Source organism: Rhineura floridana, chromosome 21 (genome assembly GCF_030035675.1).
Source record: "Rhineura floridana isolate rRhiFlo1 chromosome 21, rRhiFlo1.hap2, whole genome shotgun sequence".
Lineage (NCBI taxonomy): Eukaryota > Metazoa > Chordata > Lepidosauria > Squamata > Rhineuridae > Rhineura > Rhineura floridana.
Window position 1 is genome coordinate 17,083,526 of NC_084500.1, and position 13,603 is coordinate 17,097,128.

Here is a 13,603-nt window from a genome sequence, read left to right on the forward strand (position 1 = left end):
TTAGGGGCAATGGACTCCTCAAGTATTAAAAGCTCTACCTCTGTTATTAATAATAATTTTAGCTATTGTTGATAGCAGTTATTGTTATAATTTATTGTTATACTAGTGGTATTAGAATGGATTTTTAGTGTTATTGTTGATAGTGTTAAATAATAATAAAAATATGGACAGCAGATAGCATCTGGTTGGCCATGGTGAGAATCTAGGTGAGGCATTGGCCAAAGCCAGCAGGCTCTTAAGTTCTTTTGTTGATCACAGTGCGATAATAAAATCCATCAAATGTGCATGGCACATTACATTGTACATGGCACAGTTTCATAAGATAATGACGCTGACAAATGGGAACTGTGGGGAAAAATCGCAGTGTTTGCTCACCCCCATCTGAGTCAGAGTGGACCTGCTAAGGGTGCCTGCCAACCCTGCTCTCCTCTTGACTACTATATAAGCTGTAAGGGCCACCAGCAAGTCAATTCACTCCTTCTAGCCCTCACTCAACATTCTGTGGCTATTGAGCATGCTCAATCCTCATGAGGCTGATTCTCCACCACTGGGACAGGGTTCCTGCACCTTTAATAGTGGGAATTTTACCAGGGGTAGCTTGCTATTAAAGTTGCAGGAGCCCCATCTTTTGCAGCTCGCTACCCTCACAAAGAGGCAATCCTGATCTGGGAACTGGCCTGGGGATGATTATCTTTTGGGCAGGCCAGTCAGTTCTATCTGATCAGCAACTCCTCTTCCTATTAACCTCCCTCTACAAAGCTCGCTGCTTCTGGCTCTGCTAGATGAGTCACCATCATTATATTCTGTGCAAAGTGCAACCCTTGCAACAAGCGCAGGTGCTCCCTTCCTGGGGTCACCTTTCCCAGCTCTTCCCATTGGCCTCCTCTGGCAGTGTGAGGCTCAAGTGTAGCTGGATCACTCCGTCACTGAGGATGCAGGACAAGGATGATACACCCTTGGAGTGTGACTCTGTATGAGTCACTGCTCATCAGAAACGGGGCAATTGTAGCTCTGTGGTTGAGAATCTGCTTTGCATGCAAAAGGTTCAATTCCTGGCATCTGCAGGCAGGGCGAGGAGAGACTCCCTGTCTGAAACCCTGAAACACTGCTGCCAGTCAGTGAAAGCAGTACTGAGGTAGATGGGCCAATAGTCTGACTTGTTATAAGGAGCGTCCTATGTTCCAGCAGGGTTGCCAGATGGACTGGACTCCTGTAACCCAAAGGATATCATTACTTGCGCGTGGCCCGAGTGACTTTTGGACTTTTCCTTTTGACTGTTATATATATAGGGAGCTGTTTTTGTTTTAAACCGTTTTAATGATTGTTTTCACTGTTGTGACTGTTTTATATATTTATATATTTTATTGGTTGTCACCTGCCCTGGGACCTTGTGGTGAAGAGCGAGTGAGCCATCTGAAATAAATAAATAAAAAGGCAGGAGGTACAGAATTAGGTAAGAGTATAAATGTATGTAATATCGTTGCATTAACCATTCACAAAGCAGCAGTGACGCTAACACAGAACATCTGGTACAGCACTTCAGCTAAATTAAGACAGCTAGTGGGATAAGAACCCCTTATCTCGATTCAAGGCACAGATGATGGAATCAAATTTCTCGATAAACTACTGGGGAGCCTATTTTGCCTGGAGAGTGGCAGCAAAAGTGTGTTGATCTGGATCATCACATTATTATTATTATTATTATTAATAATAATAATAATATTATATCCCACCTTTCTTCCAAGGAGTTCAAGGTGGCATACGCTACAGACATGATTCTCCCCTCCCGATTTTATCCTCACAACAACCCTGTGAGGCAGGTTAGGCTGACAGTGACTGGGCCAAGGTCACTTTCATGGCCACGCGGGGATTTGAACCCTGGTCTTCCAGGCCACAGTCCAACACACTAACCAGTACATCACACTGGTTTGTGTGAGGGTTGGACTTGATGGCCTTATAGGTCCCTTCCAACTCTATGATTCTATGATTCTGTGATTTATTTTGTATTGTTTGGCTAGGGTTTTTTGTTTATTTTTGGAAAATTCAATAAAATTTTTAATAACAATGCTTTAAACAAGTAATCAACAGAGCAATGTTAAGGATATTATATAAGTGTATTATATATATATATATATATATGTATATATGCATTTATGTATATATAATGTATTTATGTATATGTATATATATTTATGTATGTATATATAAATTAGGCTGTATTCAACTATGTCCTACTCAGCATAGACCCATTCAAATGAATGACCCTAAGTTAGTTATGTTTATGAACTTTAATAGAGTCTACTCTGAATAGAACGAGCATTGAATACCATCCATTATCTTGCAGAGTTTCGGATAGGAGTTATGGAGAGGATAGAAAATTATTCCGTTTATATCCTGCCTTTCCTCCCGGATTTCTTTTTTTTTTTTACAATAATTTTTATTCAAATTTTCATAAAACATACAAAACAAAATCATAAAACATTCAAAGACAGAAAACAAAACAAAACAAAAATGATTAAACAAAAAAATAAAATGTTGACTTCCCATTTGTCACAGATCAAATCAGTTGTAGGTCTACAATATATAACAATCCTGTCTCTTAAATTATATTATAAAATCACTTTCCTCCAGTAGTTATCTTAATTAATCATCAAATCTCATAAACATTACTTTATTCTTTCCACAAAAAGTCAAAGAGAGGTTTCAATTCTTTAAGAAATATATCTATCAATTTTTCTCCAAATAAACATGTCGATTAATCCATCTCGTTAATAATAATAATAATCTTATTGTCATAACCATAGTCCAAATAAACATATCGATTAATCCATCTCATCAAAATCTGTTAGGTCCAATAATTTCAATAGCCATTATTCCATTATCCATATTAATTCCATCTTCAATAGTCCTGTTAAGTCCAGTAATTTCAGTGTCCAATCTTCCATTATCAGTATTCCATAATAATCTTGCTGTCATAGCCATAGTCATATAATAAGAGTCTGATGGGAATTTCCTCTATCCCAAATATTTTCTTGCCATCAATTCTGAATAAGTTGCTGAAATATTGTTGTAAAGTCATATCTGTGTTCTTCTTTTTTACAAAATGCACTGGCTCATCTCTTGAGAGTTTTTCCATTGTCACATGGCTGCAGTTAATTCCATAGATTTTCTCTATATCAAGCTCCATCACGTCATTCCAGTCCAGAAGATTATCCAAGCCATTGATAACTTTATCTCTAATATCTTCATTAATTTCTTCAGAGATAACGTTAAATTCCAAACAGTAGATTTTATTTCTAATATCCATAAACTCCAGATCTTTTTCCAATTCCACATTTGTTCCAATCTCCAGGGCTTGTATCTTCCCTTTATTTTTTCTTTTCTCATCTTTGATCTCATTCTCCTCTCTCACAGGATCCCCTATTTCTTTAAGCTCCTGCGTCATTTTGCTCAGTTCAATTTTCAGCTCCTTACTGCCCTGTCGCAGGGTTTGTTTCGTTATCTCAATCTCATCCATTATTTTCTGAAACATAATTACTTCCAGATTCTCAGCCACTTTCTTGATTGCCATTTTTAAAACCACGAAAACAAAACAAAACAAAAATAAAGAAGAACCACTTCTTATTTCAGCAACAATTGGGTTAATATTCCAGGCTTGATGACATCACAGTATAAACAGAGCAGCCTGCCTTATCTCTCTATGTTCAAGAACACAAAACAAATTTAGTTCCCAGCATCAAAACAGTTAGTGGCGTCGTGAAGAAGCAGATTCGTCAAAATAAAATAGACCAAAAAGAGAATAGTCCCAGACAATATAATGTTCCTCGGAATAGAAATCCCTCTTCTGTTTATATCTTTAGAATGCACTTCCAGGACAGCTTTTTGCAATAGAAACAGAGATAAGCTGTTAATTTCGTGAATAACAGAGAAGAGTTATAGCTCACCCAGAAGTTCTTTAAAGCTGATTCATTTGACAAATCTCTTTTTGCTGCAACAATTTAAACCAAGTAAAAAAAATAATAGAAAGAAGGGTGCTTGCCTGTTAGTCCGTTTTCTCTTTGAAGAAAAGATAAACGTATCGCATTAATCAGATAGAGCTTGTTCGGAAGTCCGTCCGGCATTGCTGGCTGGACCTTTTCTCATAAATTAATGAAATCCAGTCCTCCCAACAAAAACAGGCTTTTGAGGTTGATCTCTACGTTTCTCCCTGCCCGGGAGAAATTTCATCAGTCAAAAAAAAATGTTCTGACTGATTTATATCTGAATAAGCTTCTTTTGAGGCGGGAGCCCGTCTCAAAAGCAGGCACAAGCGAAGTCACCCTTCCCGGAAGTCCCTTTGCTCCCGGATTTCAAGCTGGTGTGCACGGCTCTCTCCCTCTCCATTTCATCCTCACAACAACCCTGTGAGGTAGGCGGGGCCAAGAGAGAAACAGTGACTGGCCCAAGGTCACCCAGTGAGCTTCACGGCTGAGGGGGAATTTGAACCCTGGTCTCCCAGGTCCTAGTCCAACACTGTCACCATTACACCACACAGGCTCTCCAATGGGGTTCTGGTGATGGAGAGTCAGGTAAGGTGGTGGAGGGGGCTGGCCAGACTCTGCCCTCTGATCCCCCCCAATATTGGGAGTGTAAAGAGGTGGGATGCTGGGAGAGGTGAGGGAAGATCCAGCTGATGGCTCCTCCATGTCGTCCTGACCTTGCTCAGACTCCCTGATGCAAGTTCAGTGCAAACCATTGCTATACAAAATGCTGGGCCCCACGGGGCTGCCAACTTTTTTTATCGGCCCCTGCTCTTCCGCCTTTAACAGCGGCACGACTGTTGCATCCTTGGGGCTGGCTGAGCGGGCAGGTCGAGCTGCTCTCCGACTTAAAAGCCACCAAGGGCCAAAGAAGGATCTGAATGCCCCTCTACTCTGGTCCGAGCCAATGGCTGCAGCCCTGATGGCTACGTCCTCCCTCTACTGTTGGAGGCCCCTGAATGCCAGCTGCTGGAGCGAGAGTGTTGCTGCGCTCCTCTTGCACTCCCATGGGAGCATCTGGTTGGCCATTGTGATGCTGGCCTGATCCCAAAGCCAGGCTCTTCTGACGTTTCTTATGCCGCACCTATCACACCTGGTCATGTTTGTCTGTACATGTTGTTTTGAAAAACTGAATACCACATATTGCTCCAGGGACACACGGACACACACACAAATATAATTCCCAAACACGCCTACCTGCTCAAGGCATGTCACCGCATGCCACGCCATAAACTTTGGCATGGTAGCAGCTCCTGTCGCTGCAGAGGCACCTTCCTCCATTCCAAACCTTTTCCCCGCTTCAGAACCAGCTGCTTGGGATTTCAAACCCAGAGCCTCAATGTCCTGGAAGGGTTGCCAACGTCTTCACTTAACGTTGCTCCTCTGCCTTTAGCAGTAGCTTGACCTCAGTGGTGCAGAGGTAGATTTTGAAGCACAGGAGCTCACTATGGCAGTCCCTATGTTGCTTTTGTTTATTTATTCAAATTATGTCCTGCCTTTCCTCCCCAAAAGGAGCCCAGGGCGACAAACGCATCAATCAAAACAATACAATTAAAACTTCGAAAAACAGTTTTCAAATAAACTTTCTTGTGCTTTAAATGTGCTTTAAGTGTGATGGTGCTGATGCAACTGAGTCAGGAATCAGGACAGATCGGGGAGGGTAATGGATAAACTTCTTGAGCCCACCCACACCCTTCATCACAAATTCATTCAGATTTGCCACACATAATGACAAATGCAACATTTGGAGGGCGCCAGGTTGGGAAAGGTGGTTTAGATTATTATGTATTGTTATACATCATAATAATTTCCACCAGCCTTCCCCAACCCAGTGCCTTCCAGAAGTTGCTGAACTATGACTCCCGTCCTCCCTGGCCATCGGCCATGCTGGTCGCTCGGAGTTGTGTTTGAAGGGCGTCAGGTTAGAGAAGGCTGGTTTAGATGAAGAAGCAGAATAATGACTAAAATTAGAACTCAAAGTCCCTTGTGCTGGTAGAAAACGTTCTGGAGAAAAGAGACTTCTGATCAATCTAGTCTGGGCCATCCAGATGTTGCTGGACTCCAGCCAGTAGTGTAGTGGCAAATTCAGAAGTGCAGGATCCAGTCATGATAGCCACACCATACCCCCTCACAGAAACAACCATTTCCCACTTTTATCTCGTTTGCCTTCCAAGTCCACACTCAACTACAATACACATCCCTAGCAGACAATCACCATGAAAGAGGAGGCTGTGTGTTAGCCACTGAGAAGAGTCTTCTCAGGGGCTCTCACCTCCTTTCACTCTGATTGACTCCAGTCAGTATGAGAGGACAAGGACCCTTCTCAGTGGCTAACATGCTCTCCTTTCATGCTGATTGGCTTGCACATAGGGACCTGGCTGTGATGCTGCTGCCAAGAAATAATGGGTCTATGACCCACCACAACCCTGGACGACTACATCCCACATCCCAACTCCCATCAGCCCCATCTGGTATGTCCAATGGTCAGGGTTGATAGGAGCTATAGTCCAACAACATCTGGAGGGCCAAAAGTTCCCCATCCCTGTGATAAATGAATGGTGTCCTTACCATTACCATCTTGGAATGATTGAAAATCCAGTCTTCCCTTTTCACCGAGATAAGAAGGTAAGAAAAAAAAAAGGAGGTAAGAGAGGGGGAAAGGGAAGGTTTTTGTGCACCCCTTGCACAAGAAGTCCGAAAGCTTATCAGGTCAAGCGAGTTGCTCTTTTGGAGCAATTGCATAAATCAAAGCGCTCCAGAAAGGCATCCCATCTGCCATTTATTTTGTGCGCAGTCAGAACATAGATAGTTGCCTTATACTGAGTCAGACCTGTTGTTACATCCAGCTCAGTATTGTCCACACTGACCAACAGCAGCTCTCCAGGGCTTTAGACAGGGGTCTCTTCCCCAGCTCTCCTTGGAGAGGCCAGGGATTGAACATGGGACCTTCTACATGCCAAGCAGGTGCTCTGTCACTCAGCTAAGGTCCCTCCCTGAAGAAAGGTGAAAGAGAGGGAGTGATTTAAGTCACACCCATCACATCTTCCTACAGAAGCTGCCAGTGCTGATTGGATCCATTCATATTCTTGGAATGTGACCTCTGCTGTTGTTGTTAAAAATAAGGGTGGGAGGAAGCTGGGTGTATGATAATTAAGGGCAATTAAGGCATAATAATATGGCATTCATTTACATTTAGGATGGACAGAAGAAAGTGTGTTAACCATTTTGGAAGGGAGGAAGCGTTGAGGTGGAAAGTAAAAATAAACTAACTAAAAAAAGTGCTCAGCTTGATCGCCTCTTATCAAGCGTTCTCTAGGATGTGGCACCTTCTAGGCCTGGGATTTGTGCCCCTTCTCACCTCCTCCTTCTTTTTGCTTCCCAGAAGATGATCACGGGCTGGGACTTAGGGTGCACAAACATTAGCCAGAAAATTCTGAGTGAGAACCTCAGTGTAAGGCTCTGTTGCTGTTCTGCTCAGGTCACCGAGTCTTTGGGCCGCAGCGATTTCCGAAATAATTGGGTTAGAATAATTGCAACTCGTTCTTTCTGTATAAGTTTTTTTTTTTTTTTTGAGGGGAGGGAGGCATCCTTCAGGACTGGTATCTGGATTATTATTGATCTAGGCCAGAGATGGGGAACCCAGATGTTGCTGAAATCCAGCTCCCATCATCAGTCCTAGCCAGCATAGCCAATGGTCAGAGGTGGGTGGGGGATGCAGTCCAGCAACATCTGGAGGGCCACAGGTTCCCCATCCCTGTGATAAATGAATGGTGTCCTTACCCTTACTGTCTTGGAAAAACTGAAAATCCAGTCTTCCATTTTCACCAAGGTAAGTAGTTGTACCCTGAACACGCCCGATCCCGTCTGATCTCGGAAGCTAAGCAGGGTCAGGTCTGGTTAGTACTTGGATGGGAGATCGCCTGGGAATACCGGGTGCCGTAGGTTAGAAGAAGGCAATGGACAACCATCTCTGAATACCTCTTAGCATTAAACCCCTATAAATATATCCAAAAAAGATTCATAGGGTCGCCATACATTGTAATCAACTTGAAAGACAAGACCCCTCTTCCGATCTCAGAGCTACAATGCTCACGGTGGTTTAACAACCAATCCCTCTTCCCAGGGAACTCCGGGAACTGTAGCTCTGTGAGGAGAACAGGGCTCTCCTAACAATTCTCTGGACCCTTTTTTACAAACTACACTTCCCAGGATTCATTGGGGGAAGCCGCACCTGTTTAAAGCAGCGTCATTATGCTTTAAATCAGAGCTTGGAAAAGTTACTTTTTTGAACTACAGCTCCCATCAGCCTAATCCAGTGGCCATGTTGCCTAGGGCTGATGGGAGTTGTAGTTCAAAAAAGTAACTTTTCCAAGCTCTGCTTTAAATGCCGAGTGCGGATGTGCCCTTGAATTCCAAACGTGGATTTCCGGCTGCGCTCTGCAGACCGATACCAGCCTTTCAACCAAGCCAGATTCCTGCAGGGGGTTGGGTTTTTTAAAAAGGCATTTAAAATACATGTCTCCGGGAAAGGATCGGGATGAATTCATGGCACCTGATGCTTACATAAACTGGGATTAAGTGGCAGATCAGGGATCCTCACCCAGGAAGGTGCATAGTTGCCTTACCAAGCGGTAATGCGTGCCTTCCTCCCTCAGGTTAATTAGGGATTATCTGTCCATCTGGTGTCAAAGTGGGTAGTGAACTGCCGACTGGTATCACAGCAAAACAGGGCTGGAGGACAAGCTAGGTATGCAAGAGCAGGGGAGGTACACACTCATGGGCTGCACACCTGCATCGCCTTGGTGCTCCTGTAGAACCTTGGCAGCAGGCAGGACAGAGTGTGGGCCGGGGGCGCTAGCCCTCAATGTGCAGGGTGATGGCAAGGCTGAAGGGAAGAAATCTTGTCTCTAGGGCTGGGTCGGCCCATGTGAGCCCAGATGTTGTTGGACTCAGGGATGGTGGGAAATGTGGTCCAGCAACATCTGTGCTCTAGGGCCTGATGACAGGAGGTAGGTTAGGAATGTACCCCGATGGGTGCATCCACTCATCCTAATTCCCCTTACTGCAGGATAATTTAAGATGCTGGTTCTTTGGGAAGGTGCACTGGGAATGGGAAGCGCCGTGCTAGCTGAGGGAATGTCTCCAGAGATGGCTGCCCGTCTCAAACCTTTGTGGTACAGGGCTGTTTTATTATAAAAGGTGTGTGCGTGTTCCTTCTCTCCATAATTCCCTGAGGGCTTCAACTTGGTAAGTTCATTATGTACAGGGGTGTAGCCAGACAGGGACTCGGGGTGGTGGTGTCTTAGACCCTTTACTTTTTTGGGAGCGGGGTTCCTCTGTCTCCAGCGTCCTACAGCCAATCAGCATGAAGGGGGAGAGAGCCACTGAGAAGTCTTCTAACATGCTTCCTTGTCCTTTCCTGCTGATTGGATTCTTGAATTTGGATCATCTGTTTTTAAGTTATGTTTTGAACCGTCATAACACAATGTGACTTTGTTGTTGTTCTATATCAAGAGTTGGGGCTGGGGACTCCCATCAGCCCAAACCAGCATGGCAAATTTTCAGGGATGTTGGGTTGTAGTGCAAATATGTGTATTTTGTCTTTTTTTATGGGTTGAGTACAGTCATGGTGCAAGAGGGTATACAAAATCAAAAATGAAATAAAGCAAATTGACGTGAAAATCCTGTGAAACAAACAAAGAAAATCTATTCTGGCTTCAGGAAAATTGTTTTGGTTAGGGATGGGGCAGAAATTCAATTTGGTTCACACTGAGAGGCAAACATACCAAATTCGCACTTTGTGAAATAATCTGCAAACTGAAACATAGCCCTCCTTTGAAATTCATACTTTTCTGAATTTTGCAGTGCCGTTCTCCTGCCAAGCAACGCATACAAAAACTCATCAACTGGGATAAACCGTACGTAGAAATGCGTATATTTGTGAAAATAACATACAACGGCATTACATTAAGGAAAACCGCTCGGCGAAGAAACATCGATTAGGCAACACTGAATGGGAAAAAATGTATATATTAGGAGAAATTTGCACTAAAACACTGAGGAATGTTCATGGGGCCTTAAAATAAATAAATAAATCACAAACCATATGGAAATGTCGAGAACCGAACTTAAAATTGGGCGGGGGGGAGACAGATTGGAGAAAGTCACCCATAGCTCCTTTCGACGCAGGAAAGTTTAAGAGAGAGATCGGGGAAGTCGTTGACTTCAACGCCTATGAGTTGTCGTCGCTATATGCCTTCAATAAATCCCCTTAATTAGGTTGCAGCCTTATGCCGCATAGGTCCCTGCCTCACTCAGCTTGCAATCTACATTTAGACAGGAAGAGAGACAGTGGGGAGAGCTGGCGTCAGCCCCTGGCATCTTAAGCCGGCCCCGGATCCACACCCATTTAAAAAAAAAATCTGGTCCTGCGCTCTGAGTGATGCTGAGTCTAGCTGCCATGTTGACTTCCCACAATGCCCCTGACCTAAGTAGCCTCACTCTGAGGTATTGTGGGGAATTAAAAACACTGGTAGACTCAGCTCCCCCCCCTCCGGGGGTGCTTTTCAAAAGCGCTGGCTCCACTCTTCGTCTAAGTCAGGCAGGTGCCTCCGGCGGCAGATGCCCGAGTTCGCTCCACCTTTGCAAGGCTAGATTAAGACATGCCGAGGCCCTAAACTATGCCAAGTTTAAGAGGCCTCATACATCACATTACCCCCAACCTGTGGCATACTGCCATCATATTGCACCACTGCTGGAAGAATAGCTTTGGCTGTTTGTTAGTTACGAGTGATGTTCAAGGTGCTGCTTTGGATGCATAAAGCTTTACACAGCTTGGGACCGGGATACCTAAAAGATTGTCTCACCCCCTTATATACCCATTGCTTTTACTGTGACGTTACTCACTGGTGCAGAGTACCAACAGAGTGCCCATAGCAGCGATGTTGGGAGGGCACCCGCAATGCTTTCATCATGAGATGCGTACCTCTTGCAAATACCATCTTCTCAGGAGACTTTCTCCATTTGACATTGGAACAGGGCCTTTAGTGGGGTGGCACCTACTTTCGGCGACACCTTTCCATGACACACCAGACTGGCTCTGTCTCAGCGGTCTTTTTGGTGCTTACCGAACACCTTTTTCCAGCAAGCTCTTTAAAAGTGGGGTTTTTTTAAACATCCCAGTCCATATCTGTCTTGGATTTTCATTTGTTTTTATATATTAAATTATTCTGATACATGGAATGGTTGTTCATTGTCTTTGTATATATGGAAAGGGAAGCAATTGATGCAATAATAATAATAATAATAATAATAATAATAATAATAATAATAATAATAATAATGATGATGATGATGATGATGATGATAATAAATCCCACCCTTCCTCCCAGAAGGAGCTCAGGGCGGCAAGCAAAAACCCTAAAATCACTTTAAAACATCTTAAAAAGTAAAGACTTCAAAACATATTGAAACAAAGCATCTTTAAAAACACCTTAAAACAAAACATCTTAACAAGATCTTTAACAAACAACTTAAAAAAAATCTTAAAAAGCAATTCCAGCTCAGACGCAGACTGGGATAAGGCCTCTACTTAAAAAGCTAAATTCTTCAAGAAAGAACTAACAGGCGGGCCCACCGTGAGCCTTGCTGGCAACGGCGCAGGGAGTCAAAACAGAATGGCAACGGTGGCATCCAGAAGCGACAGGAAATGGCCAAACCTGTCGTGCAGCTTCTAGATTCTGCAAAGGGGATTGCTCACCGGGTGCGGGGAAATATAGGCTCCTGTGAAGATCTAGGTGAGGTCAGTTCACGACTGGCACACCCACAATGGCCGTGAGATCCCGCTGATATTCCACGGTAGTTCACAGTGGCGTTCTAAAGAAATGCCTTGCCTCATAAAAAAAGTCAGCCTTTTGCAAGAGTCGGATCCCTCAGATAACACTTCAAAGGAGGCAAACAGAAAGGACAGACGCACGAGGCTAGCTGGGGTCAACATCTTGATAAAAACAACAGAAAAATGCATGGTGACAGGCTCTGAGCCTTTAACATAATCGTAGAGTTGGAAGGGGCCAATAAGGCCATCCAGTCCAACCCCCTGCTCAGGGCAGGAATCCAACTTAAAGCATCCCCGAAAGGTGACTGTCCAGCTGCCTCTTGAATGCATCCATTTCTGGAAAGCCCACCACCTCCAGAGGTCACGGGTTCCATTGTCATACGGCTCTTAACTGTTAGGAAGTTTTTCCTGATGATCAGTTGAAATCTGGCTTCCTGCAACTTGAGCCCATTATTCCATGTCCTGCACTCTGGGACGATTAAGAAAAGATCCCGGCCCTCCTCTGTCTGGCAACCTTTCAAGGACTTGAAGAGTGCTATCATACCTCCCCTCAGTCTTCTCTTCCCAAGACTAAACATGCCCAGTTCTTTCAGTCTCTCTTCATTGGGCTTTGTTTCCAGTCCCCTGATCATCCTTGTTGCCCTCCTCTGAACCTCTTCCATATTTTTTAAAAGTGTGGTGTCCGGAACTGGATGCAGTACTCAAGATGAGGCCTAACCCGTGCCACATAGAGGGGAACCAATACTTCACATGACTTGGAAACGATACTTCTGTTAATGCAGCCTAAAAATAGCATTTGCCTTTTTTGCTGCCACATCGCGCTGTTGGCTCATATTCAGCTTGTGATCAACAACAATCCCAAGGTCCTTCTCGCATGTATTATTGCTGAGCCAAGTATCCCCCATCTTATAACTGTGCCTTTGGTTTCTTTTTCTTAGGTGCAGAACTTTGCATTTATCCCTGTTGAATTTCATTCTGTTTTTAGCCCAGTGCTCCAGCCTATCAAGATCACTTTGAATTTTGTTTCTGTCTTCCAGGGTATTTATTTATTTTATTATACTTGTATACCGCCCCATAGCCGAAGCTCTCTGGGCGGTTTATAGTAACTAAAAACATTAAAACAAATACAATGTATCCCTCCCAATTTTGTATCATCTGCAAATTTGATAAGCATTCCCTGCACCTCCTCATCCAAGCCCTTAATAAAAATGTTGCAGAGCATTGGGCCCAGGATCTAGCCCTGCGGTATCCTGCTCGCCTCCCCCTAGCTTGAGAAGGAACTCTTGATAAACACTCTTTGAATTCTCATTTCTAAATTGTGCGCAAGGGTGCGCTCCCGGACTACAAAGCAACATTTATGGTGCATTGTGAGAAATCAAGCCACTAAATCAGGGCTGAAGAATCTGTGGCTTTCTAGCCACGAGTAGCAGTCCTCCTGAACCGAAGAGTTTGATATTCCAGCATTCTCTTTTCTAGTCTGCACTCTGTGACCTCTAACACTGTGCAGACTAAACTCTTCCACTCCCCATTCCTTTCAAACCCACATTTCCCAAGACTAGGCTCTGTAGGTAGTTTTGCAATGCAAACAATCTTGACGCTTTGCTGCCACGCTGTACGCCTTTCCCCCAGAGAATCCTGGGAATTGTAGTTTACCCCTCACCGAGCTACAATTCCAAGCACCCTTAACAAATAACAGTTCCCAGGATTCTTGGGGCCAGGGGAAGCCATGTGTGGTGTATGTTTCTCTAGC

The 13,603-nt window shown here is 43.9% G+C and overlaps 1 pseudogene; it reads left to right on the plus strand.

The window, feature by feature from the left end:
• The first annotated feature begins 7,842 nt into the window (after positions 1–7,842).
• LOC133374555 (5S ribosomal RNA) lies at positions 7,843–7,964 on the plus strand (annotated as a pseudogene).
• The last annotated feature ends 5,639 nt before the right edge of the window (positions 7,965–13,603 follow it).